The following is a 27,012-nucleotide window of genomic DNA, read 5'->3' on the forward strand; positions in this document are numbered from 1 at the left end:
CTATTTCTTATTATGGGTGTCACTCTTCAGTTGTTTTTTATTTTACCTTGAGCTTTGGAGAAGAGGTCCAAAATGTTTTAAACAAACCATACATTAACATTCAATATACACTATATGTACTGAAGGATAATTTAACTAAGATTTCAGCATTTGGATTTCAAACCAGAATAACCCACATCTTTGCAGTTAGGTTTATTCGTCGCTAAGCAAGAGAATGCAGACTTTTACATGTACAAAATCGCAAAATAATTCATAAGAGTTCATATTAAGAAAAGGCATTGTTTGTACTCTCCATGGAAATTAGGTTGTGTGTTTTCACTTTATGCATCAAGTATAGGCCTGCAGGTAACCCTGAGGGAGGGGGGAGGTGAAGCTGATTCCATCATTTGCAAGCCAGAAACCTGACAGCCCCAGATGTGAGCCAGTTCAGCTTGAGGTGTGAAAGCTGCTTTCGAAAGCCAGAATCGAGGCAATTAAGAAGATTCCCCTCGTTGTAAGCTGCTATTTAGCCAGGCTGTCAGTACTGGATGTGGTGCTCCAGACAGAGCCAGGATGAGCATGATAGACAGAACACCTGGAGCATTTCCCGGGAGGAAAAACATAAGGACAAATAAAATAAAGGAAATGACCACCTCCTGCAAAATATCTAGGCAAAAATGGCCAGGCACAAACTAATGAGGAAATGAATAATGAGGAAATAAATTACAGATAGCTGGATATCAGGGCAAATGTTCTGATACTACTGCTGAAAACAAAATGTACCCTATACTGAAGCTGTTCATAAGCAAGAGAACTGTTTACCCAGGAATACATTATTAATGCAGGGCAGCCTCTTTCTGGCATATGTTTTTTTTAAAGCCCATTTTATTCAGTGACTGAGGGCACTGAAAACATATCATCACCTAATTTTTTTTAACAGGGACCCTATTTTGAACTGAGCAAGGGCTGAAAGCAACAGGGCTTCACCCATGGACTCATTCCGGTGAAAATCGGTTTTGGACAGAAGGTTCAAGAACCTCTTTCCCAGCATGCACTGTGTCTGGCCGGCACTTTGGCAGAGACGCACTACATGTGCGCAATTTAGCTACTCACAGGTAGCCCCAGGCAACATATTGGTTCTCCAGGAAGCGAGAATGAGACTTTAGCCAGTTACATGGACAATGTAACTCGTGTTTAGGGCAACTTTCCCTTCAGTCTGAAGCCTGCTATAAGGAAGCTGGTTATGGTTTAAAGGCCCTTTTCTCTGCTAGGAGGCGAGTAAGTTGTGGGCCAGCTGATGATTAGTGTTCATCTCTGGGCAGGATTTGGCATAAAAGCCACTCATTCTTTATTTGCTTGACTCTACTGATATAGGATAACACTAACATTCAGCTGGAATAACAGGAAGTTTTGGACAGCCAAGTTTGTGTAACAAAGGTTCTGATGTAACCTCTGATTAGGGCAGCGGTTCTCAAACTGTGAGCCATGGCTCCCTGGGAAACCACGGAAAGCAACCAGGGGAGCAGCAGAATCCTCACCAAAAAAAAACAAACACCCCTGTACTATATCATGTATAGGATTATAGTCCTATAATGGTGAACCAAAGCCAATAGCCCAGTAGGTCAAGGGAGCTGCCAGTCAAAAAAATTTAGGAACCACTGCATTAGGATGAATGTTTAAAACATGGAGGATGTCAGTCATCACAAAAACATGTTTGTATGTTCCTAGATTCTCCACCCTCAGGCAGGGTTGCTACAAAAGGGCTGAATTCCACTCTTGTGTGTGCCCCGGGCCTGAGGGGTAAAAATGGGACTGCTGGCCAAGCAACCGGGACCTTCAACCAGGTCTTAGAGTTCAAAAGTGGGGAGGGAGTTGCTTCACCTTTCTTCTTTCTCCCCAGTCCCCTGACTCCCTTCCTGGGCTTGCACCAACACCCACCCCAGGGGAGAAGATACTGAGTAGACCTTTGCTTGCTCAGAGACCCTGGCCCTGGGTACCTTAAGAGTACCTTATAAAGCCCTGGCCCCCCTCTTCCTGGATGATCTCTACCCCACCCACCTGTCCCAGACCAAAGGGCCAGCATTGCCCCACAGTGGAGAGATCCTCATCCTGTGAGAAGCCGCTGCTCTGCGCCCTGATGGCCTGGGGAATGGTGGGTGGATCAGACTTGCATCCATATTGGCAAAATGGTCCAGTGGTTGCTCCCCCATTAGGGTTGTGCATACTATCCTGAATGCATCTGGTAACTGCAAAAAAAATAAAAAAATAAAAGGAGAAAGATCATTGAATGTGGGCAGTCATCTGATGGCCATTGTCAACATTTATTAAACTGTTCAAGGTCATAACATCCACCCAGTGAGGGGGATTTTCTGAAATGTGTTAACTATATTCTTTAAAATATAGCTAGCTAACAAAAACAAGCGAACAAACAAAGACCTTTGATATAGCACACTGATCTTCCTACAGTTAGTGAACAGGGGTCGAACAGGGGTCTCCAAACTTTTCAGCACAAGGACCACACTGTATATCTGACATAGTGTTGAGGGCGGAAAATAAATAAATAATAAAAACATGTAGAACCAATGTGCTGAGAATTTGATTGCATACAATAAGTGGGTGGGGGTGGAAGGAGGAGGGGAGCAGAGGGGAAAATTGACTTGCACAGGAAGGGGGCGGAATAGATTTTGAAATAGCATCAAGCAACCTATGAAGCAAATCATAATTTTGTTTTGTCTCAGTTACTGCTCTGTATAACGGAGACATTAACTTTAATTTTTATTTCTATTCCAGGTCTCCCAGCATCGGTATATATCTGATGCAGCCACTAGAGGTGCTGAATGTAATGCAATGGAATGGAATAATTTTGTTCCATTTGTTTGCATTACATTCAGCACCTCTAGTGGCTGAATGCAGTATGTACCCATGCTGGGAAACCTGGAAGTGCCCTTTTTGAACTAGTTTTAGCTCTGAGACTCTGGGGAACCTCATGGGTCTGGAGGGCTGGATGTGGTTTGGAGACCCCTGCTCTTGAAGGTGAAATCAGACCTAATTTTGACCGCAATAATAGCAGTTGGGCTGGTTATCACAAAACATTAAAATAGAAAAGTTACTGATCCATTGATGAACGGTTGTATGAAACTGGTAGATTTAATACTGACAACGTATCATTAACTAAAATTGAGGGCATGCAAAAAATGAAAGGGATTTTTAAAAAATCAGTGGATCTCATCAAATTGTTTCTGGACTTTTATACAGTTATGATATTAACTCAACATTAGTCATAGGAATTTATTATGAGAAATGAAATATTTTAAGATGATATCTCTTTATAGCTTTATTAGTTTAGAAAAATTATTTGAAAACATAAGATTCTTTAAAGGAATCAAAGAACATGATCTTTTGTATTCATCTAATGTTGTTCTCATTAAGGTTCAAACTGTGTCCTGGGAAACTAAGATGATAATACTATGGTTTTCTTTCTGTTGTGTCTAGTGTTAACATGAAACATCAAAGTTAATTACATCTCTTGTGTAGCAGCTATTTCAGATTTTGAAAAATCAAGGGGAAAAAAAGATACTTTCTTGGTAGAGTTGTTTGTTTCTGTTGTTGAATAAGATAGGATTACATCCCAAATCATACTGAACACAGTGGGGTTACTTCTGAGTAAGGAAAATGACACAATTTTCAAACACCTCTACTTCTACAGTGGTTCTCAAACTGGGGCATTCCAATGCCCCAGCCAGAGAGCCCTGGCCTCTGCACCCTTAAGAGGGGGGAAGGTAGTGATGCAATAGCCAGAATCGCATCCCTTTAGAGCAGGGGTGTCCAAAGTTTTTGACAGGAGGGCCACATCACCTCTCTGACACTGTGCCGGGGGCCAGGGAAGAAAATAATTAATTTACATTTCAAATTTGAATAAATTTACATAAATGAATATATTAAACATGAACTTATATGAATGAATGAAGGTCTTGCAAAAGGTCAAGGCCTATAAAAGGCCTTGCACTAAGCAAGGCTGGCCTTTCCTTTGCTGCTGCATCACAGACGTGAAACAGCAAGCAGTGGAGGGAGTCCTCATCCCACAGCTCACGCGAGAGGTCAAACAGTTGCCCTCATGCTGAGAGCAGTTGCATCAGGCCAGTGTGGGCCCCAGCAAGCCTTCGGAGGGCCAGAGGCTCACCGGATACTGGGGGCTCCCTGAAGGCTGCATTGGGAGTCCTCAAGGGCCGCAAGTGGCCCCAGGGCTGGGATTTGGGCACCCCTGCTTTAGAGGTGTACATGGGTTTGTTTCCACTTACCAGAGGCTGGCGAAGACTCCCTGGGGTACGCAGAGCCCTGCACCAGCCTCCACAGGGCCTCCTGAATTGCGCAGACACTCAAAATAATGATCGCGACCCACTTACGGTTTCTGGTCACAAAACCGGAAGTGGGTCACAATTGTTATTTTGACAGTTTGCTTGCTTTAGAGGGCCCTATGGAGGATGACGTGGGGCTCCCCACACCCCAGGAGCCTGCTCCAGTCTCTGGTAAGTGGAAGCAAGCCAAAACGATGTGATTCTGGCAATTGTGTCGCTGCCTCCCCCCTCCTCCGCAAGAATTCCTGGAGAGTTTGAGAACCGCTGTTCTAGGAGATAGCTGCTTTGGCTTAGGCATTAGCCCAAGTTGGTAGCCACAGGTGGTGACAAAGCAGCAACTAAACTGACAGCCCAATCCTATGGAACTTTTCTGACAGTAAGACTAGCATCCTGCAGGTGTTAAAGGCCTTGCAAAAGCCCAGTGGTTGCGCCACTGCTGGGTGATTTGAAGCTGCTGCGGTAAGGGAGCTGTAGCAGCAGATCCCTGCTTCCCCAGACCCTAGATGGCTTCAAGGCAGATAGGGTGGCATAGAGAGTGGTTAATGGGAGGGGAGGGCAGGGAATGTAACTGGGAAGGGGAGGATCCAGCAGCTGCAGGTTTGACTGGATCCTATTCCCCCTTTTCCCATCCGACATTCCCCTTTGGCTCTCCTCAGACTTGTGCTAGCAAAATGCCTGGTGTAGATCTAAGGAGATCCTTAGATTGGGTAGCCTACCAGGGGTTAAGTAAAAATATTTTACTCACCTCTGGCTGCCCAATCACTCCTCCACCATAGCATACAGTATGCCGTCCGTTGACATAGCTGCATGTTATAATGTAGCAGGGGATAGAATTGGGCTGTAAGAATTGTTTTTACTTAAAAAACAGGATCTGAAAGGGCATAAATGGGAGCCCCCCCTCCCCAAATGGACTGACTTATATCCATCCATTCCATTCATGTCCTCGATCTCTTCATTTTTGAGAATGGATAGAGTCAGAAAGAATGAACTCCTTTTGTTCCAGATTCCATTGATTATATAACCAAATGTACATCCCCTGGAAATTCTATTTACTTCCTGTATTATTTTATTTAATGTTAACAGTTTCAGTATGGAATTGTAGCTTTGGGGACTTTTAAGGTTGTGGGAAAAGGGAACCTTTCACCATTGTGTTGCCATGATGGAAAAACTTTTGCTGGCAGAAATTCCTACTTTGAATCCCTGGCAGCCCGATCCTATCCAACTTTCCAGCACCCGTGCAACTGCAATGCAGCCCCAGAGTAAGGGAACAAATGTTCCCATACCTCAAGGAGGCCTCTGTGACTGCATCCTCAACACAGGAAGCAGTGCATACCCCATAGCCACAGCAGCACTGGCGCTGGAAAATTGGATAGGATTGGGCCCTAAGGCCTCATACTCCCATTAATGCTTGATATTGGAAAGGGGTAACTGCTCCTTCAATTTTCATGGAGAACCTCTCTTTTCAGTGCTCCCTCTTGTCATATGAAATTTTCCTTGACTGGGTAAAAATAATTTCAGGGCTTCTCCCTGATGTGGTGAATGCCAGCCAATGTAATGGCTTTCAACAGGGTTGCACAGTTCTCCAGTTTCATGTGTGGGCAGAAATATGCAATTTCAGTGTAGACTCCTCCCCTTAAAAATACTTACGTTGTGCAAACATTGTTCTTTACTGATCCATCATCTTTTATTGATCCAGTGTTACCTTGCACATGCTTGATCTTGTCTGATCTCAGAAGCTAAGCAGGGTCAGGCCTGGTTAGTACTTGGATGGGAGACCGCCTGGGAATACCAGGTGCTGTCGGCTTATACCATAGTCTTTCGAGACTGAAGGTTGCCAACCAAGTGTGCAGGAACTCTCCTGACTGGCCACTGTACCATAATTTGCTGGGTTTCTGGTATCTCTTTTTTCCTGGATGGACTCGCATGGTTGGACCAACCTAATTACGGATCACAACAGTGTATGGAGTGATTTCAGAATGTTCAACAGCCATTCGGGTTTGACTAGGTGAGGATATCACTGAGGGCGAGTGAAGGAAATTGAAGACTGGTAAAGGCAATACAGTAACACCTCCCAGAATGCTGTATCCTTTGGTATTGATTTGTTACAACATTCTTCATCCTGGCTGCAATTGGCAGCCATTGTGTGCAGTAGTAGGAGTAATGCGTTCTGAGAACTGTGGGGCCAATCAGTGCATTTCTGGTCTAATTGGAAACGGTATCTCTGATACCACCATTTCACATATCGCTCAACTTTCAGGTAACATTCCTCTGCACTATATGAGGCAAGACTACATAAATTAATATTTAAACATCTTCAGAAATCACTGGAAAGATGATGGATTTTCTAGCAGTGCCAAGAACATGCACCAAAAATAGTGAGCAGATTCACCTCTGCTCTAGTTTCCATGACTTGTTAGAAACATTTTAAAACTGATAAATTTCAATGACCTTTAAAGGTGCCATTAAAAACACTCTTACTGATGCTTCTGAAATTGTTTTTATTCATTTTATGCAATGTACCTTTTACAGCCTCTATGCTAAGCACAAATCTAAAGGGAGTGGATGGACTGCCAAACCGCTGTGCATTTTCAGACAACTCTTTCTTTTTCCTAAGAAGCATCTTAAAGCCCATTCATTGGGATCTGCTTCTAGCCAAGACCTATTGGAGCCAAGTACTAGTTTACCAATGGACAGTACTTATTGTTATTTAATTTTTATCTCACCACCCTTTGCATAACATCTTGTGGTTCAATGACATCTTTTGTAGAATAAGACAAGAAAGCCACTCTCGACCTACATGTTTATGAATAACAAGCAGCACTGTGGAGAAGATTGTATGTGTCCTGGACAATTGTTCGGGCTGTCAGTCAGGCCTTTGGGCAGGGCAGGAGGTCTGGTCTAGAGGGTAGAGCCTCCGATTCAATCCTGGTATGTCCAGTTAAAAGACTTTCACCCTGGAAAGCCACTGTCAGTCAGAGTAGACAACAGAGCACTGGTACCCAACCTATGGTTCGTAGACCACAGGTGGTCTGCAAGACCCTGAGAAGTGGTCCATGAGGCCTCGGGGAAAAAAAAATTACTTTTGATCATATCCAGCATCTTGATGAGCAAGTGCTCCCTCACAGACCATCAGAGAGGGCAGAGAATAGATTGTCTGCAGCTGGCACTAAACTACCAGTTGTGGGCAGTCTGTTCTCCACCCTCTCTGGTAGTCTTTTGGGGAATGCACACTGGGGATGTGCTTCCCCATTGACCACCAGCGAGGGAGGAGAAACTGAAGGCTGTGGCACCCTTTCTGGTGGTCCATGGGGGAGTGCTTACTAGGGAGGTGCTTCCCCACAGACCACCAGAGAGGGCAGAGACTGCCCACAGCTGCTATTGCATGTGGTCCATGACTATTCCAATTTTTGCCTTAGTGGTCCACAGGCTCTGAAAGGTTGGGGACCACTGCAGTAAAGGGCTAGATCAGGGGTCTCTAAACTTTTTGGCCAAAGGGCCACATCAAATATCCGGCATGGTGTCGAGGACCAGAAAAAAAATTAAATATACAATTTAAATAAATACATTAGAGATGGAACTTAGATGAATGACTGAAATGAATGGACCCAAATGTCCAGGATTTCTCCAAGCACTGACACAAACCAAGAAATAAAGCACACACATTTAAATGGACCCTCATTCCCCCACCCCAAAAGCACAACTCTGGTTGTGTTTGGACATCTGGGCCAGAGGCTCTCAGGGGATCAGAGGCTGAACGTGGGCCAGATAGAGGGTCTCTGTGGGCCACATCTGGCCCCCGGGCTGGGATTTGGAGCCCCTTGGGCTAGATGGACTGATGGTTTGAGTCAGGAGAAGGCAGCTTTGGATATTCAAAATGAACAGGTAAATCCCTATACAGATGAAGCCTATGCTTCCTTTGTAGCTGCTAGATCACAGATCTGTTTCAACACTGCCTTTTCACTTGAGATGTTTGTGTGTGATCTGGAAAACTGGGGAGGAAGCAAATTTGGGCATATTCTTTTTTTCATTTAGAACTGTGTGAAATGCATTTAAGAACTTTCAGTTTTGCTTTTTAGCATAGAACTGCACAACTTGCAGCCAAACATTACTCACTATCCATATATTGGGGAGTCTGCCTACCTTCCCCATTTTCGTTGTACTGGGCATGCAGCAAAAGTACAGGTAGGGTTATTTTTTCCCTATGGGCTACCATATGCGACACCCCCCCCCCCCTTGGATTTAAAAGTAATGGCAACTGATAGCATTTGAGAAGAATGAGAATCAAATATGGGGGTAGGGCTTGTAGTGACAGGAATCTGGATACTAGCCATCCTAGAAGACTTACCCATGTTTGCCTGGAATGACCATACCTTAAACATAAAAACTCTCTTAAGACCAAAAAAGAAAAAAGAAAGAAAAAAGAAAGAAAAAGAACAGTTGGAAATGTTTCAAAATATACTTGACCTATGACTTAAAACTGACTGGTAATGGGAAACTAGAGTTCCAGTGTTGTATCCTCATAGTATCCGATAAGAGTGACATGCCGTGGTAGGGAAACAAACACTTCACTCTATTAGAATTGAAGGCATCAGGCAACCCAATCGAGAACTTGCTGTAGCTGGTATACTTAAGAGCAGTGGTTTCCAAACTGCTGGTCCGTGGCCCACCAGTGGGTCATGACTCAATTTTGCGTGGTTTGCAAAATTGACAGGGTAGATTAGGTTATGTGCACCAAGGGTTAAACAACCTGCTACTTGCAGGGAGCTCTGCTGCCCAATCATCATTATAGCATTATAGAGAGGCTTGAGTAGCTGGCTGGTAAAGTGAAACTTTTTTTTTTAGGTGGGTCCTGATGCTAAAAAGTTTGGGAACCACTGACGTAGAGTAGTGTTCACCTTGCTTAATTGTTTCATGATAGACCTGAATTATGAACTTTTCAATGAAAGCTTAAAAAAAAAAAACAAAGACAGTGGGCATAGCGAATGTCAAAAGAAAATAAGATATATCTCCCCCCCCCTTTTTTTTATTTGGGAACTAATTACCCAGGTTTCTTGACAAGGACCCAGGTATCGGCAGGTTACATCAATTTTATCGCATTAAAGAAATGCTAGAATCACAGCTGGTTTTCCCAAAGCAACAGAGCTGTCATTCACAGGGAATCTCATTGAAGTGCAAATGCTGTCAATCCTTGCTTCAATCCATTCATTTTGGAAGAAAATGTATTTGATGCCTGAGGGACAAGGACAAATTAAGAGAGATTTTTCTTTATGCCATGGACCCAGCAAGGCCTCGAGTGTCCCGCAGCAAACGGCACTACCTGCAGGGTGCTCATCCACCATGAAAGTCCTCTATTATCTCATTCTTTACATGAATGAAATGTGAATACAGTTCCTCCTTCTCAAAAACCATTACACTGATTGGATTTTGTCTGGAAGCCACAGAATAAGTTTTTCCACACAATTATTTTCAACAGATTGAAAATGTGTGTGTGTGTCTCTCTCTCCTGTCAGGTGGGGGTGTAAGCCGCTCCTGAGTTTTAAGAATCTGAAAAATAGCAGTGTTTGGTAACCTTTTTTGAAGACTTCAGCCTCCAGGAGATGGGGAAAGAAAATCAACAATCAGACAAATTCCCTGGAATATTTTCTTCTAAAACACTTACTGGCTTTAGTGCTCCAGATGATTGGAATTGATTTCTACAAGAACATATGTTTTGAAGAAATTCATTCATAGGGAAAAAAGGAAAGAGAAAAATAACACTAAATGCTAGTATAATTTTAACACTAAATTATACTAATGCTACTAAATAATACTAAATCTATATTCATTTACACAGAGAGAGAGAGAGAGAGAGAGAGCGAGAGAGAGAGAGCGCATTAAGAGGCTTCTCCCATACTACCCTTAGTGAGGGGATCTGTAGTGGCTGAATGGTATTGGAAGGGATCAGTCCAACAAGGGGTGATCCTTGTGGATCAGGGTCAGCCCATTGATGAAGCTAATGAGGCAGCTTGCATTGAGAGGTTGGTTGCAGATTGTGGCGTACAGACTCAGGGTGCCTTGAACTCAAATCTGCTGCCACTGCCTCCATCCAACCAGATTGGGCTACTACAATCTGCAAGCAGATTAGGAGGCAGTGATTGGACCCCCTCCCACCTCCCCTCACTCGTCATTGTGCAGTCCCTTTAAATAAAATAGGAAGCACGGGTCACATTAGGATCCACCAGTGCGGGATCACCACCTTCTGCCCAGTTTATGGGGGGGGGGCAGCTTGGTAGCTACAACACAGATGACTCCTTTATGTTGTTCCTTCCTCCCATGGTCCCTTTAAATAAAAGAAAGTGTGGAACACACTAGAGTTACTCCCAGCATACCCTACATTTCCTGCATTATTTAAAGGGAATCGTGCAAGGAAGGAGTGAGGTGAGGAGATAGGGGGTCAGATTGCCATGGTCTTTATGGGTTTTTCCCACTGGCAGCTACCAGTGTGTTTAGAGATAAGGGGGTGGTGGGTTGACAAGGAGGTGGCAGTGGTGGGGGTGATAAATTGTCTACTCCTCAGGCATGACCTGCATTTGGGCCTGACTTGCCTCTGATGGGTGTAGGACAGTGCCTGATTTGGCTGACCTTTGACACAACCCCTTAATCAAAGATATAATCCAGTGGTTCCCAAACTGTGAGCCATGGCTCTCTGGGAAGCCACAGAATCCTCACAAAGAACCCGCTGCCCTATACAATGTATAGGATTGTAGCCGTAATGGCGAGCCGTGGTCAGGTGGCCTAGCAGGTCAAGGGAGCCACCAGTTGAAAAAGTTTGGGAACCACTTAACTGCAACCCATTCCAACACAAACTCTTAGAATGTTCTATAGTAGCTTAAACCAGTGGTTCTCACACTGGGGCAGCATGACACTCCAGCCAAAGAGCGCTGGGTCGGAGAGGCAGCAACATGCTCACCAGAATCGTGTCGCTGTCAAGGGGCATTGGGTCTTGCCTGGACTCACCACAGCCTGGAACAGCCATCTGGGGGTGGGAGGAGCGCCGCACCACCCTTCGCAGGGCTCCCCAACATGCAGAGATAATGATCACAACCCACTTCCGGTTTGCGATCGTGGAACAGGAAGTGGGTCGTGATTGTTATGTTGACTGTCTCCGCATGTTGGGAAACCCTGCCCCCCTGGAAGGCTGCTGCAGGCTTTGGTGAGTCCAGGCAAGACCCTGTGCTCCTCAACAGCGACTGTGTTGCTGCCTCCTCCCCTCCCCCACAAGAACTTACAGCAGGGCTCAAACTCCTTGTGAATTTGAGAAATGCTGGCTTAAACTAAGTATCTAAAAACTGGAAACTGGGATTTCAAATGTTCCAAATAAACGCACAATGAATATTAGAGTTTTAGTCTATGCCTGTCACCTGGGCCCAGCCCAGGTGGCCAGGAGTTCCCTGGGAGCAGGGATCTCCTCTAGAGTCGAGGCCTACTTGGGAGCAAGCCCCAAGTGTCATCAGGACTGGGGGCCCTTGCAGAACACCTACCTGGGAGTAGGGACAAGGAACAGCTGGGAACAGGCAGACACGAGGTCAGGAGCCCTGGGGCTGGACCAACCTGAGGTTGGCCTCATAAGGAGCTTGCAGAGGGAAGAGGTAGGTCATTCCTCTCCAGAGAGGGGGGAAGACCAGAGTGAAGCCAGAGGGGAAAAGTTGCCCCTGCCTGAGGGGAAAGAGAGAGGCCTCCAGAGGGAAGGGGCTGCGATCTGCTCTGGAGAGAGGAGGCTGGGGCAGGGACCCAGGGGGCGTACCCTGGAGAGACTGGGTTTTTGAGCCGGGTGCTCACCGCCAACTATACCCCATGGTGGCTAACTGACCAAGGATCCAGCACAGAGGTACCGTGGGCCCTCCCAAGGCCAGCCAGCCTGACCCCAGCCAGCAGGGTTGTGGCCCTCCAGAACCCGGGTTCTGGGCCAAGACACCCTGGCAAGGAAGCTTGGGCTGGAACCTCCAAGGAGCCGGAAGGGCCGGGTCCTGAGCCGATCAGACAAAGACGGCACAAGTCAGCATAGAGTGTGGTGGGCCGTGCAGTAACGGTCCACATGAATATAAAATGGTTGACGCAATTAAATTGCCTGTGTAGAGTTACCATACCTGCTTCCCGTCCTTTAATTCACCACCGACCACAGCTCATCGACCGGGTAAGCCCCTTGCGCTCGGTAACAACCCCAGGGAAGGTGCCTCCTCCTGCCATGGACGTTACAGCCTCCTTTCTCAGAAGTAAATCTCATTGTGTTCCATATGACTTACTCCAGAATAAATTGTGCATAGGATGCAGTGACTGTACTTAGGGCTGAAGTTCAGGTTACACACTTGCAGTCAGGATGCCTGGCTGTCCCTGCAGTCCAGAGCCTATGGCAGTGTTCTGCCTTTCCCCATGGATGGAAAAGAAGCAAAAGCAAGAGGATCTCCGTCTGAACGCACTCGCAGCTGGCATGCTGCTTTTTTCCGAGGCACTCCCTTTAGGATTGGGATATAACAGCCTTTAAAAAAATAAAAAGTCTTGTTTCCAGGCACAAGCATTTTCATGAAAAAAGGCTATCATATGGAATTTGATTGTGGGTTTTCCCCCCCCCCCTTCAATTTGAGGAAATGCCCATTATAATAAAGAGTGTGAATGTGTGTGCACAAAGAACAAATGTTTATATTCAGAAACACATGTAATTAAAATGGCTAAACTGGAAGAGAGAAGGAAGATATAATTAAGCTCGATCGTTGTTCATGCTAGTTGTTCCTCCTCCTTACTTATCTGATCAGCCTGTTAATCATATGCCCCCCTCTGTTTCAAGATGTTTGAAACTTTCCTAATTTGAGCTGGCAGCTCCTCTCTTAATGTTATTTTAATAGACCTTGTCTTGCTTTCAGAGAACTATGAAAGCAAAGGTTTCGTCAAGAAAGAAAATTGCCTTATCCCTGCTGAGTTGTTGATTTAGTACAGCTATTAATGACTCAAAAAAGTAAAAATTCTTGTTCCTCTATCTTAGAACCAACCATGGATTTGGAAGTCATCAAAGGTCATCTACTAAACACTCCTGCAATGGCAGGAAGGCCTAGACCAATACATTGTGAATTTGGCCAGCTTGATAACAATGAATGTGTGGTCAAGGAACTGATAGAATAATTTTTTTTTTTTTTTTCAGTGCCAGAGGAGGGTTTTCTGAATGGAAAAATTCATTAGAAAAGACAGTGGAACTTTTTACCACTTGGAAAGTGGGGAATATTACATTGGCCTACTGCCAGAAGTTTTGATGGAGTCTAAAGGTACACTGGGGGATAGGTAGAGAATCAATTAGAAGAGCCAGAACTTAAAAGATGACTCAAGTCTTTCATTGTGTTGGGTATTAAATAATATAATAGGTCATTTTTGGGACCGAGGTGAAACATGTTCCCCAAATTTGCTTCCCAGTTTGCAAGCACTGCAATTTATAAGGGTGGTGGTGAGAGCAGTGGCAGACCTGCCATTAACTAAAAGGGGCAAATGCCCCAGGCGCAGAACTTCGTGCACCTCTAGGACCACACAGAAGCCTCTCTGAGACTCCCAATGCAGTCAGAAACTGTGCTTCCAGTTTGCTGGAAGCACAGTTTAAGATGTCAGGGAAGCCTCAGTAGGTTTCCCCAACATGTCTTGGAGCTGCACGAGGCTCTGTTATGTTTTGGTGAGTGGGGGGTGGTGGATTTGCATGCTGGGGCAATGGCATTCTGCAGGGGGGGCGCCATTGGGGACCTTTGCTCCAGGACGTGGGGCTGGGGAAGTCCACCACTGGGTGAGAGTTCCCAGAAATGCTACAGCATCGCACTGATGGGGTTTCTCGGGAAAATTATACCTCCAATGTCGATGAATACGTCATCTTGCTTATTATTATTATTATTATTATTATTATTATTATTATTATTGCTTAGAAATATATTCTTCCCGGACACCTGGTAGTATGGAATCAGGTGTTAACAGAGCTGAGGCTGTTAGTTGGTTTCACAAGAAAAAACTGCAGCCATTGTTAGGCAGAAGAAAAAATAGGCTAAACAGAAAGTTGATCAGATGTTGGAAAACAGCAGCAATTAGCAAATTCTAACCAATTAACAAGAAAGGTGACTGTTCCCCCAACTGGTGGAGGCCAACATTTATACCCTTTGCTACTATATTCTGGGTGGTTCTATTCACATGCTGTTGCCTCTCCAACAGAAACAAGTCTCTGGTCTCATTCAGCTGTTGTTGCAAGCAAGTAAGGGTGATGGTGCATCTACAGGGAGTTGCAGGGAATTCGGACCTGACTGCACTCTCAGAGACATGGATGAAGTCTGAATTGTGTAAAAAAATGGAAACTGAAAACAAGGAAGGGACCTAGAATCTCCCTGAGGAGCCAACCCTCAGGGATGAAAACTCGAGTCAGGTGACTTGGAGTCACAAAAAAGTGTGTTTTTGGCTGACTTGTTTGCACTCGAGTTGCACACTTGGAAGACTCAGAAAAACACTCAAGGGCCCCCTGACTTGGCGCTTGTCCCCACATGTGAAGACTCGAATCTGTCTGTGTCTGGGTGTGCTTGCTTACTGTTTTTGCAGTGTGAAAAACCTTGTGGGGCCATCATTCAGACATGGCGAGCACTAGGGAAGTTCCAGTCAGTAGGGGGAGGAGATGGGGATGGAGGAGAGGCAGTTCATAGTGATCGTGCTTTACACCACATGGCTGCTCTGAGCTCCATTGATACTTGGGGGGAGGAACCCTCATTGAATGATTGGCTGAAATGAGACTACTATTGAGTAGAGCTGCCAAGGATTGGATCATCCTGGTAAACCTCACAGCTGCTGTGCCTGACCCTCTTCCCTATTGCTGCTTCTGTCTCTTCTCTCTTGCAATCCCTCCCATCCCTTCTACCCTTTTTACAGCTGAGATGGGGCAGCAGGGGAGTGTTTAAAGTGAACTTCGACACACACTTACACACCCTTGCAGCAACACCCTTTTTCCCCACAACTGGCTTTTTAAAGGGGCAACTTGACTTGAATCCTTTAGAGTCACGAAAGGGCGACTTGGCAACTCAGAAAGTGACCCCGTTACGACTAGTTTTTGAGTTGAGTCGCAGGGGGGTGCTTGCGAGTCGAGTTGTGCAGCGCTGGGTTTTCCCATCCCTGCCAACCCTTCACAGACCCCCTTATACCTATGACCACAATATGAACCTCACGCTGGGTAAAAGAATGCCTTCTCCATTTTACTCCCCCATGTGCTTTAAGGTCATCCTGAAAGCACTGCTCTACCTGTGGTTTTATGGGCAACTGTGAGAAGCAGAGTCTTCTTCTAGTGGTACCTTCTCTGTCTAATTCCTATCAACGAGGACTTGTCAGATCAGCTAGTTTGGAATTTGGTGTTCAGCACTGAAGAAAACTCCTTTTATACACATGTTAACTTGTCACAGGTAGGAATACACCTCTGTAGACACATTAGTTGGCAACCTTCAGTCTCAAAAGACTATGGTATCGCACTCTAAATGGTGGTTCTGGCACAGCATCTAGTCTGGCTGAAAAGGCTGATTCGGGAGTGACAATCCCTTCCACACTGGGAGCAAGTGCAGTCTGTCCCTGGTGTGTCTCCCTGGCTATGGGCCTTCCTTCTTTGCCTTTTTGCCTCAGTCTGTTGGCCAAGTGTCTCTTCAAACTGGGAAAGGCCATGCTGCACAGCCTGTCTCCAAGATGGCTGCTCAGAGGCCAGGGTTTCCCACCTGCTGAGGTCCATTCCTAAGGCCTTCAGATCCCTCTTGCAGATGTCCTTGTATCACAGCTGTGGTCTACCTGTAGGGTGCTTTCCCTGCACAAGTTCTCCATAGAGGAGATCCTTTGGGATCCGGCCATCATCCATTCTCACAACATGACCGAGCCAATGCAGGCGTCTCTGTTTCAGCAGTGCATACATGCTAGGGATTCCAGCTCATTCCAGGACTGTGTTGTTTGGAACTTTGTCCGGCCAGGTGATGCCGAAGATGCGTCGGAGGCAGCGATGTGGAAAGCATTCAGTTTCCTCTCCTGTTGTGAGCGAAGAGTCCATGACTCGCTGCAGTACAGAAGTGAACTCAGGACGCAAGCTCTGTAGACCTGGATCTTGGTATGTTTCGTATGCTTCTTGTTGGACCAGACTCTCTTCGTGAGTCGGGAAAACGTGGTAGCTGCTTTACTGATGTGTCTGTTTAGCTCAGTATCAAGAGAAAGAGTGTCGGAGATTGCTGAGCCAAGGTGCACAAAGTCATGGACAACCTCCAGTTCATGCACAGAGATTGTAATGCAGGGAGGTGAGTCCAAATCCTGAACCATGACCTGTGTTTTCTTCAGGCTGATCGTCAGTCCAAAATCTTGGCAGGCCTTACTAAAACGAATCATGAACTGTTGGAGATCTTTGGCAGAGTGGGTAGTGATAGCTGCATTGTCGGCAAAGAGGAAGTCAGGCAGACATTTCAGCTGGACTTTGGGCTTTGCTCTCAGTCTGGAGAGGTTGAAGAGCTTTCTGATCCGTTCTGGAGATAAATGCCTTCTGTTGCAGTTCCAAAGGCATGCTTCAGCAGGATAGCGAAGAAAATCCCAAACAAGGTCGGCAAAAGAACACAGCCCTGCTTCACTCGGCTTCGGATGTCAGAGGGGTCTGATGTGGAGCCATCAAAGACTACAGTGTCCTTGACGTCCTTGTGGAAAGATCTGCTGATGCTGAGGAGCCTGGGTGGAAATCCAATCTTGGGGAGAATCTTGAAGAGGCCACCCCTGCTGACCAGGTTGAAAGCCTTTGTGAGATCTATGAAGGCTATGAAGAGTGGCTATCGTTGTTCCCTACATTTCTCTTGCAGCTGTCTAAGGGAGAATACCATATCCGTGGTGGACCTGTTGGCTCGGAATCCGCACTGCGATTCTGGATAGATGCTTTCTGCAAGTACCTGGAGCCTCTTTAGTGCAACTCGGGCAAACAGCTTTCTACAACGCTAAGGAGAGAGATGCCGCGGTAGTTGTTGCAGTCACCCCGTTGCATTTGTTCTTGTACAGCATGATGATGTTTGCATCCCTCATGTCTTGAGGTACTCCACCTTCTCTCCAGAAGAGACAGAGGATTTCATGCAGCTCAGTGACGATGATCTCTTTGCAGCACTTTAGGACTTCAGCAGGGATGTTGTCTTTTCCAGGTGCCTTGCCAAAGGCAAGGGAGTCCAGGGCCACATGAAGTTCTTGTAGGGTTGGTTCACTGTCAAGCTCCTCCAACACAGGCAGGCACTCAATGTTGTTCAGTGCTTCTTCGGTGACTACATCTTCTCTGGAATATAGCTCAGAGTAGTGCTGCACCCAGCGTTCCATCTGCTGCGCCCGATCCTGGATGACCTTGCCTGTAGCCGACTTTAGAGGGGCAATTTTCTTCTGTGTTGGACCTAGGGCCTGCTTGATACCATCATACATCCCCTTGATGTTGCCCATGTCAGCTGCTATCTGTATCTGGGAACAGAGCTGGAGCCAGTAGTCGTTAGCACATCTCCTGGCAGTCTGCTGGACTTTGCTGCGAGCAGCTTGGAGGACCTGCAGGTTGCGCTTACTGGGACAGGCCTTGTATGCTGCTTGAGCTCTCCTCTTTTCCTCAATGACTGGTTTTACCTCCTCAGAGTGGGCTTCCAACCAGTCTGCCGTCTTGTTGGTATTCTTGCCAAGTATGGACAAGGGGGTGTTGTAAACAGCATTCTTGAAACGTTCCCATCTGTTGGATGCATCTGCATCGGCCGGGCCTGGAAGAGATTCCTCAAGCGCTCTTGCAAATTCCTCCACTTTTCTCTGATCCCTGGTCTTGCTGGTATCAATGCGAGGTCTTCCTTCCTTTTTCGTGTGATACAGTCGCTTTGTTTGTAGTTTCACTCTGCTGCACACCAGGGAGTGGTCAGTGTCGCAGGCAGCACCCTGATAGCTGCGTGTGATCTTGATGCTGGGAAGGCTGGAGCGTCTAGAGAGAATCAGGTCGAGCTGGTGCCAGTGCTTTGATCTTGGGTGTCTCCAAGAGACTCTATGTTGGGGCTTCATGTTGAAGGACGTGTTGCTGACATAGAGACCGTGATGACAGCAAAACTCTAGCAGGTGTTGGCCATTTTGTTCATCTTCCCAGTGCCGAACTGATCTAAGCAAGTGGGCCACAAACTGTTATCAGCACCAACTCTAGCACTGAAATTGCCAAGGATGAACAATGGCTCTTTTATGGGGATCTTCTTGATAGTGGTGGCCAGGTCATCGTACAGTTTGTCTTTGGCTTCTGCTGGAGACAACAGAGTCGGTGCATAAGTACTGATTGTCGTATACTTGGGTCTCATTCCCAGGGTTTTGGGATGCTCGGAGTTGTTGGTTCTGAACCCTAGAGCCCTCAAAGATCCCTGTTCGGTAGTACTGCCACCACCCTGTAAGAGCCAGTGCCTCAGTCCAGGGAACCCAAGACCCTCTAGGCTTAACTATATCCCTTGTAGGCACTGAGCACTTTCTTTACTTAAAGTCTCAGTCCTCAAATTACTAGTCCACAATGAGGATGTTTGGTAGCTTGCTGAACGGCTAGGTAGGATTCTGAAACTTTGTCCCCAGCAGACAATGAACCAACATGTTAAAAAAGATTTTTACTTTATTAAGTACATAGGGTTACAAAAAGTTACAAAAGGCAGCAAATGCTAGAGGCATAAAACTTCTAGGAAACGTATCAGCATAAAACAACAAAGCTAACTGGCTAACTCTATTAATCTCTGACTCTCACCTGGGTCAGCTTCTTTTGTAGATCCTCAGTTACCTAAGAGGCCACATGGTCCTGGTGGGGCAGGATGTGCACCCACCACCTCTCAAGAGACAAGGAACAAAGACCCTGTCCTCTGGAAGTGGGGCTGGAAGCTCGCCCTCCCAGCTCTTCCCTCCCCCCTGGAGATCTGCAGCTGCATTCTATCCTTGATGGGCGTCTTTCTGGCTGCCTAGGTGCTACATAATCACCTTCCATTGAATTGTAAATTCTTAGCAGCTAGGACCAAAAGCCCCTTGCAAGCCCCTTCTGTGTTACTGGGTTACTGTGGTTCAGGCTTGCAATGCTACTAGGCCTAAACTGTACATATTCATGACACTGATGAGAGTGACAGGTCCTGCTGATGACTGGAGCTGCAGGGACTAAATTCTTTCACTTCCCACAGTAGGTGGGATGATGGATTCCAGCAGGGTATTTCTGACCGCAAAGTCAACGCCATGTTCCCTGGCTTTGTTTGGTGGTTTTCCCTGCCAGAAAAATGAGAAATTTCTCTCCTTGACAGATCCTGAATCTGGCACCCTCGTCTCTTGAAGGGCGACGATGTCCATCTGCAGTCTGCTCAGTTCCATGTCAATGACAGCTGTTTTGCGTGCGTCGTCTATTTCTTGCAGGTAGTCAGAGAAGCCAGGTGTCATTGTCCTTACGTTCCAGGTGCCCAGCTTTAGGGCAGGAGTTTTCTGTTGCATGGTGCAGAGTTGTCGATCCGCTTGTCGGTTTTCACCCTAAACCCCACGGACCCCGTGAGGTTAACGGACCGTGGCGAGGCAACACCTTACTGGCTGGGGACTGTCCAGCTTAAGGCGGGCGGTAGCTGCCCAACGAGATGCAATGATCTCTCCCACTGTCGGAAGCATCCCCTGGTGTTGTGCTCTACGTCAATCGAGCGAAGACTTATAACTGGTAAACTACTGCTTCCTGTGTTGTGCCGACGCTGTATGGCAAAGTTGGAGTGTCCTCTCCAGTGTACGAAGCCTGGGTAAAGAAGGTATGGCGGATAGGCTGTTACCCATGCAGCAAATCCCCCCTCTCCACGTCACTGGAATGGTCCAATGGAAAGGCAAAAGCCAATACGGTTGGTTCCAGCGGCGTCGCAGGAGTTGCCAGAGCATGACTGTGTTCAGCCGCGAACTGCCTCAGGGACTCTGGCTCCGGATTTTTCCTTGAGGTTGACTCTTGAAGCCTTTTCCACAACTGGATATAGCCACAAGGCAGTGGAGGTTTGAGGTCAGAGTTTCCTTCTCTTAGATGAGCTGCCTTCCCAAACTGACGAGTTCCATCTACCTGTGGCTGTTTGGTCGCCTCTTACAACAAGTACCAAGCTGAGGGCCTGTTCTTATCCGCAGCCCCCAGGTGTAGACACAATTGATTAATAAATGGTAATTATAACCTCCTATGACTTTGCTCACAAGGTTAGAACATCAATTGAACCTAAATCTTTATCTTTCATTTAAAAGCCATGTCACATATGTTAAATCTCTCTCATTGGAATTCATGGGAATTGAAAATGATGAACTCTGTCTCAAAAATGCACTCAGTGTCCTGCAAAATCTGATTTATGAAGCTAAAGAGAAACCTGAAAAGAGTGATCCACTGAACTCAGACTACAAGCTTAGCTGGCCAAGAATTTTATACAAGATGACTTTACTGAATTCTAAATGCATGCTTGGACCAGGCTGTTGAACTACCCTTGCAATGGAGGTATTGGACTCATAAGGCAAAAATGCAAAGAAAATCGTATGCTTGGCTGATAGCTAGTCACAAAAGAAATCCCTGATTAATCTGGATGTTTCAAAGTGTGATGCCTTGTTGAGCTGTTTTGGCTATTTCATAATATTCAGGCTCCACTGACAATTTAAAGTACTGAATGAATGCTTTAGTGGAAGAGATATTCTCTTCATAAAGAGAAACATTATGTCCAATGCCATTTTTTCCTACCATTAGGAACAACTTTCCAACTTTCCTGCTCTTATCAGAAACTATTATGAAAGTTGCATCTTGAAGAGTCCTAGAGTATGAGAAGTAGGGGATAGTAATAGATGTGCAATGTTATCCTGCAGAAAGACTATTCTTTTTCCTCCAGCTAGCATGTTTTTCAAACACTCCCATTCTCCAGGGATAACCTGTTCCTACAGTGGGTTCTGCATGGAGGAGAAAATTTTTCTTTCTTTCTTTGTATTACTTTCTGTGGGAACATTTAAATTGATTTGGAATTAAAGTTATTGCCATGGGTTTCCAAAGGCCAAGGGAATTGTAGTTGAGTGAAGGTGTTTCAAATGCTCTGATAGGGGTCCCAATCTTCACAACTCTAGAATTTCCAAGGTCAGGGTTTTTTCTTTGCTTTTTGTTTTTGTTACGACACATACTGATTCCACAGGCCTTGTAGGACAGCCAAGTCGTTGTTGTTGTCAAATCAACTGCTAGTGAAATTAAAAAAAAAAATTCTTTTTAGCTTTCATTGAAAAGTTAATAATTCAGGTCTATCATGAAACAATTAAGCAAAATGAACATTACTCTAAGTCAGTGGTTCCCAAACTTTTTAGCATCAGGACCCAGTTTCACTTTACCAGCCAGCTACTCAAGCCTCTCTTTAATGCTATAATGGTGATTGGGCAACAGTGCACTCTGCAAGTAGCAGGTTGTTTAACCCTTGGTGCACCTAGCCTAATCTACACTGTCAAGTTTATTTACAATTTTCTCTTATTGTTTTTTACTGCAATCCTACAAAGTATGTTCCCATTTTATAGATACAAAACTGAGTTTAAGGCTGCAATCCTGTGCACGCTAACCTAGAATCAAGCCCCATTGAACAGAGAGGAAATTACTTATGAATAAACAGCTATGGAATTGGACAGCGTGACCATAATCCTAAAAATATTAAAATAAAATAAAAAGTCTGCAATCTTCAACACACTTACTAGGGAGTATGCCCACTGAATACAGTGAGACTTACTTCTGAGTAAACATGTTTAGGATTATGTTGTTACAGCACAATCCTGTTCTCTCATTGTGCCAGTGCTGCAACCAGTTCAATTCCAGCCTAGGATGCAGCGCAGTTGTGCTGGCCCTGCTGCATTAGCACTGGTTAGAATTGAGTTGCTGGACCTGCCATTAAGGGGCAACCAGGAGCAAATGCCCTGGGTGCGGAACCTTGCATGACTCTTGGATTGCGCGGAAGCCTCACTGAGGCTCCCGACACGTTCGGAGACTATGCTTCCAGTTTGCTGGAAGCACAGTTTAAGAGCCTGAGGAAGCTTCAGTAGGCTTCCCTGGTGACTCCTGAAGTTGCATGAGGCTCCTAGCACTGCAGGTAAGTGGGGGGGGGCAAATTTGCATGTGGGGGCGGTGGCATCCTGCAGTGGGCTCCATTGCAGACCTTTGCCCCAGGGCACGTGGCTGGGGAGGTCCGCCACTGCTGCCCATCCTATTAAACTCAGTATGTCTTACTTCTGGGTAAGCGTATTGAAGAACACTATCTTGAGCTAACTGACTTTCATTTAGGAAATTGATGGCAGAACATGAATCTGAAGTCAGGTTTCACAGTATCCTGTCATGGCTGAACTTTTCACAAGGAAGCACACATATGGGAGTTTGAATGGGAAAGGCTATATGGAGCATTTTGCTGACTTAAAAAAAAGAAAGAGATTACACACTCTGATCTCATTGGCATTCACTGGAAGTTGGTTCTCCTGCCCCCTTAGGCTGCTTTTGAAAGTCCTAGTTCATAACAGAAAAACACAAGGCTGTGCATCCTTGTTTTTACTGCATTTTGGCAGATTGTTCATGACTAGAATATTGATTGTGAGATTGTATCTGCAACTGCCAAGCACTCACCTCCCATCAGCCTAGTTCTCCTTTTCCATTATGCCATAAATAGATTGCCCTGCACAATAGACTGCACAAATATGCAATATCAGTCAAATTGCATGAGCCTGGGTGTGTGTTTTAAAAAGAAAAGGTTTCTCAGATCCAATCGCAGATTCAGTGTATAGATCTTGAAACGCATTATAATAATGGTGATGGGTAAGGCTAACACTCACCACACTTAACATCCCTGTCTTAAAACCGTTACAGCACTTGGCAATGAGAACCGTGCACTGCAAGACATATGTTTTCTAGGGTTGAGGGTCAACATGGTATGCACTTATAAATAATCTTTATTGGCTTCAGAATAATCAAACTACTGTAAGGTGATAGTGCTTTGTTTTTTGCAAAATACTCAGTTCCACACAACCACGTGGGCACACGCACACATGCACTTATGGTGAACCTTGTCACAGGTAAAACTGAAAGAGTCGGATATTAGCATGGATTCACATCCCTGAAATTGTTTACAAACAAGTTCAAGGATAAGTCTGTACTTTGTCCATAGGTGTAAGAAAATCCCCCATGTGGTCTAGCTCCACATTATTCCTGTTGCCCAGGAAAACAAAGCATGAGCATTCATGCTAACACCCTGTGGTCAGGAGACCCCACTCATGTGATTTCTTGCCTTCCATGTTTTCAGGGATTGGAGGTCAACCTGTGCGTGTGCGTGTGCGTGTGCGTGTGCGTGTGCGTGTGTGTGTGTGTGTGTGTGTGTGTGTCTGAGAGAGAGAGAGACCCAGCTCTGTTTGTGAGGCTCGCTGGAGACCGCAAGCACCAGACACTGTGTGCCAAATGCCCTTCTTCCTGGTGGTGTGCCAGCCACTGCATCTGTCTGCATATCCCCCTCCTGCTTCCTGGATTCAAACAGAAGGAAAGGAGTGGAAGAGGAAGTTTGGCAGTAAGGAGACTGATGGGGGTGGACCAAAGGCTCAAATGGAGATGGGCAGGGGTACCCCCACCATTTCCCCTGCTGGCCTCCTGGATGGTCAAGCCCTGTCTGTCTTAGCTCTGTTTACTGACCAGAATGTGACTGAAAAGCAGAGAAATACTTTGGATTCCCCTGCTGTTTGCCTAGTGGTTTGATGGAAGGTATTTTTACGCATCCAACATGCTCATTTTGACACAAAAATTGAAACTCACAAGCATTGTGCTGCAATCTAATTTTAACTATGCTAACAAAACCTCCCTAAAATGAGGACTGTTTGACAAGAGGTGACAGTAAGACAAAAGAAATCTCTCTCTCTGTGTGTGCTCACACTATGGAAAGTGTTGCCTTTCTCAATTCACTGTTAATGACATCTTGTTAGCTGCCTTAAAGTTAAGTTACTTAAAAGGGATTGTCTCCTTCCAGCCAAATGCTTAGGGAGAGCAGGGGGCTCTCTGCTCATGAAATTTGGAGTTGTGGCCAGTTGTGCACTCCTATCTCATCCACAGACCATAGAAACCCCCCACTTTGTAAGCAGCCCTTGTGTAAACATTAGAACGGGGCCCCACCAAGCACCAATGTAATCAAGCCAGGTCTTTCTGGAAAGAGTTAGGCTTGTTTATGTGATGTAAGAAAGTGGCAATAATCTGTGATGCCTGAGATCGACACACTGGGATGGAAAAATACAATAAAGTGGAATGAGAACTATTTAATATCCTTTTAAGCATGGTCAAATTCAGATGAAAACAGCAGCAACAGGATGAAGTGCAACTGAACTGAAGGAAGTGAACTGTCAAAATAAAATATGTTCAGGAATCGCTTTAGTAAAAAAAATTGGAGGCTTGATTTCATTTTCTTCCTCTTATACATATTTTTCAGAAAACAGACCATGAGCGACAACAGAAAACCAAAACAATAGGCATACTTAAGATGACACTGACATTGCAGCCTGTAGACAGCCTGCAAACATCAACCTAGCTTAATGTATGAGCTCCTATTTTCTTTTACTACTGCTCCTACTCGGAAGTGAAGCCTGTTTTCCGAAGCCAGTGGGGAGAAACCAGGACAAATTAGGATAATTAGAGATGCACTTTATGCTTGATTCTCATTTGTGTTTATTCCTTGTTACTACAATTTTTCTTAATTGTGTTCTGCAGTAATTCTAGAAAATGCTAAGGTAAGGCTGACTTTACCTCCAGGCGACTAGAGGCAGCCAGCTAGACTGTCATACTGCAAGGGCAGCACTTTTTATCACAGCAACAGCAGCAAATGGGGGAGAAAAGGCTCTCCTTCCCCAACGCCATGCTTTTCGTGACTGCTAGCGTTGCTCAGAAATCTCAGCCAAGACAGGGATGTGGGACTGGCACAACATGGGAGCCAGGATGTAACAGGCACCAAACCAGGGGGATTAGTCAGCAGTGGCAGAATTGGGATGGTGCAGGAGCTCTTGTATTTAGAACTGCTTTAAGGCAGCTAACAAGATGTCATTTGGGAGCTCTCCAGCAATCTTCTAACACTTTGGGAGGTTGAAATATTTTCTGCCTTCTGCACTACCCAAAATGGTTACAGTTCCTTAGAGGAGCGACTCAACATAGAAGTGAGCTCCTCTCTTATCCAGTATTGACAGCATGATCTGCTATGTGACCTATGTTCACGATCAAGGCCTTGTGAAAAGGGCAAACCACCTGGACCACAGTACAGCATTGCTATTTGTGATCTATGTTGTTAGCGATGCTGTCCTTAGAATTTGTGTGATTATGATTTTCAGTCTGGCATTGTACTGTATCCCATTGTACTGTATTTGATATTGCTTTTACAATAAAATACACTGATTCCTATATCAGAGTTTATAATATACTTATTTATATGTTATTGGTTTTTTGGTTAAATCTATCATTGCTGATTGTGGTTTTTCTAATCTTTCTTGTTCAAAGGAAACTTCCCTTGGGGCTCATAGCAGTTTCAGGGTTTAATGTGTGTTCCTTGTGGTGAAGTTGAAAGGGTTAAATGCCTTCCTCTCATGGGCCACGATCGGTTTTTTCCCTGCCCAGTCCCCATGGCTACTGCATTAAGTAAGGGGGGGGGGGAAAGCACACAAATAGCACCAAAGTGTTCAGCACTGTGTCTAGTCTGACCATCACACACCCAGTTGTGTTCTGGATGTGTGAGTAAAGCTTAACTTGGAAGTATTCATAGCCAGGCCTGGTTGAGAAAAATCATAATTGATGGGCTGATGGTGGACCAGCCATGCAAGGACCTAGGAGAACATTGCCTTTCCTTCTTTCTCCTGGCTGTGACAATGTCAAGAGTTTCACCATATCAGTGCACAGATGAAGAGCTTCTTTGTTTGCGTCCTGGCTGATGCTGACACTCTGATTTCATCACAATTGACTTTCAAGTAAGCTTGCACAGAATCACAGCCCCAGATGCATGCTGAATATAATTAACATGTCACTTGTCGAATGTAGATCACATCTCTTCCTGTTACCTCGCGTGAAGCTGGAAACATCTGGGTTTTCTTTCTTCAAAATGCATGGCTTAATGAATATAATTCATTAAAATGACAAATGAATAGTAATGCCAAAAATCTGACAGCTCAGTACTAAGGAAGATGAGACATGTGATTCATGTCTGGATTCATGACTGGATCTCCTATTCAGTAGTGTTGCTAGCTGTTACCCTGCACATGCCCGATCTCGTCTGATCTTGGAAGCTAAGCAGGGTCAGGCCTGGTTAGTGCTTGGATGGGAGACCGCCTGGGAATACCGGGTGCTGTAGACTTATACCAGAGTCTTTCGAGACTGAAGATGGCCAACCAACCAGTGTTGCTAGGAGCAGCAGCACCCAGGGCGAAGATAACATTGTGATGTAATGTGACATCTTAATATGACTTCCAGGTTCTCCCAGAAGAGGATGAGGAGGCGGGGGAGGCTTTGCAATTTGCCTGCTGCCCTCCTTTGGAGGAGGAAGGGGTGGCAGCTAGATAACAACTCTGCCAAGCATGAAGAGGAGGAGGCAGTGGCCGACCTCACCCCCCCCCGTACTTCTCCTTTGGAGGCTCTCATTGAGTTATGAGGGCCTCC

At 45.5% G+C, this 27,012-nt stretch overlaps 1 long non-coding RNA gene and 1 pseudogene across 1 annotated transcript in view; one reads left to right on the plus strand and one right to left on the minus strand.

The window, feature by feature from the left end:
• Positions 1 to 262: 262 nt before the first annotated feature.
• Positions 263 to 27,012, minus strand: part of LOC136651743 (uncharacterized) — a 43,158-nt gene continuing 16,408 nt past the window's right edge. The window contains exons 2-3 of the long non-coding RNA XR_010794543.1: positions 2,038 to 2,225; positions 263 to 574 (exon numbers count right to left, since the gene is read on the minus strand). This is a non-coding gene — a long non-coding RNA (uncharacterized lncRNA). The remainder of the gene's footprint in view (positions 575 to 2,037; positions 2,226 to 27,012) is intronic.
• Positions 26,594 to 26,710, plus strand: LOC136637526 (5S ribosomal RNA; annotated as a pseudogene).

This window comes from Tiliqua scincoides, chromosome 1 (genome assembly GCF_035046505.1).
Source record: "Tiliqua scincoides isolate rTilSci1 chromosome 1, rTilSci1.hap2, whole genome shotgun sequence".
NCBI classification, from domain to species: Eukaryota; Metazoa; Chordata; class Lepidosauria; order Squamata; family Scincidae; genus Tiliqua; species Tiliqua scincoides.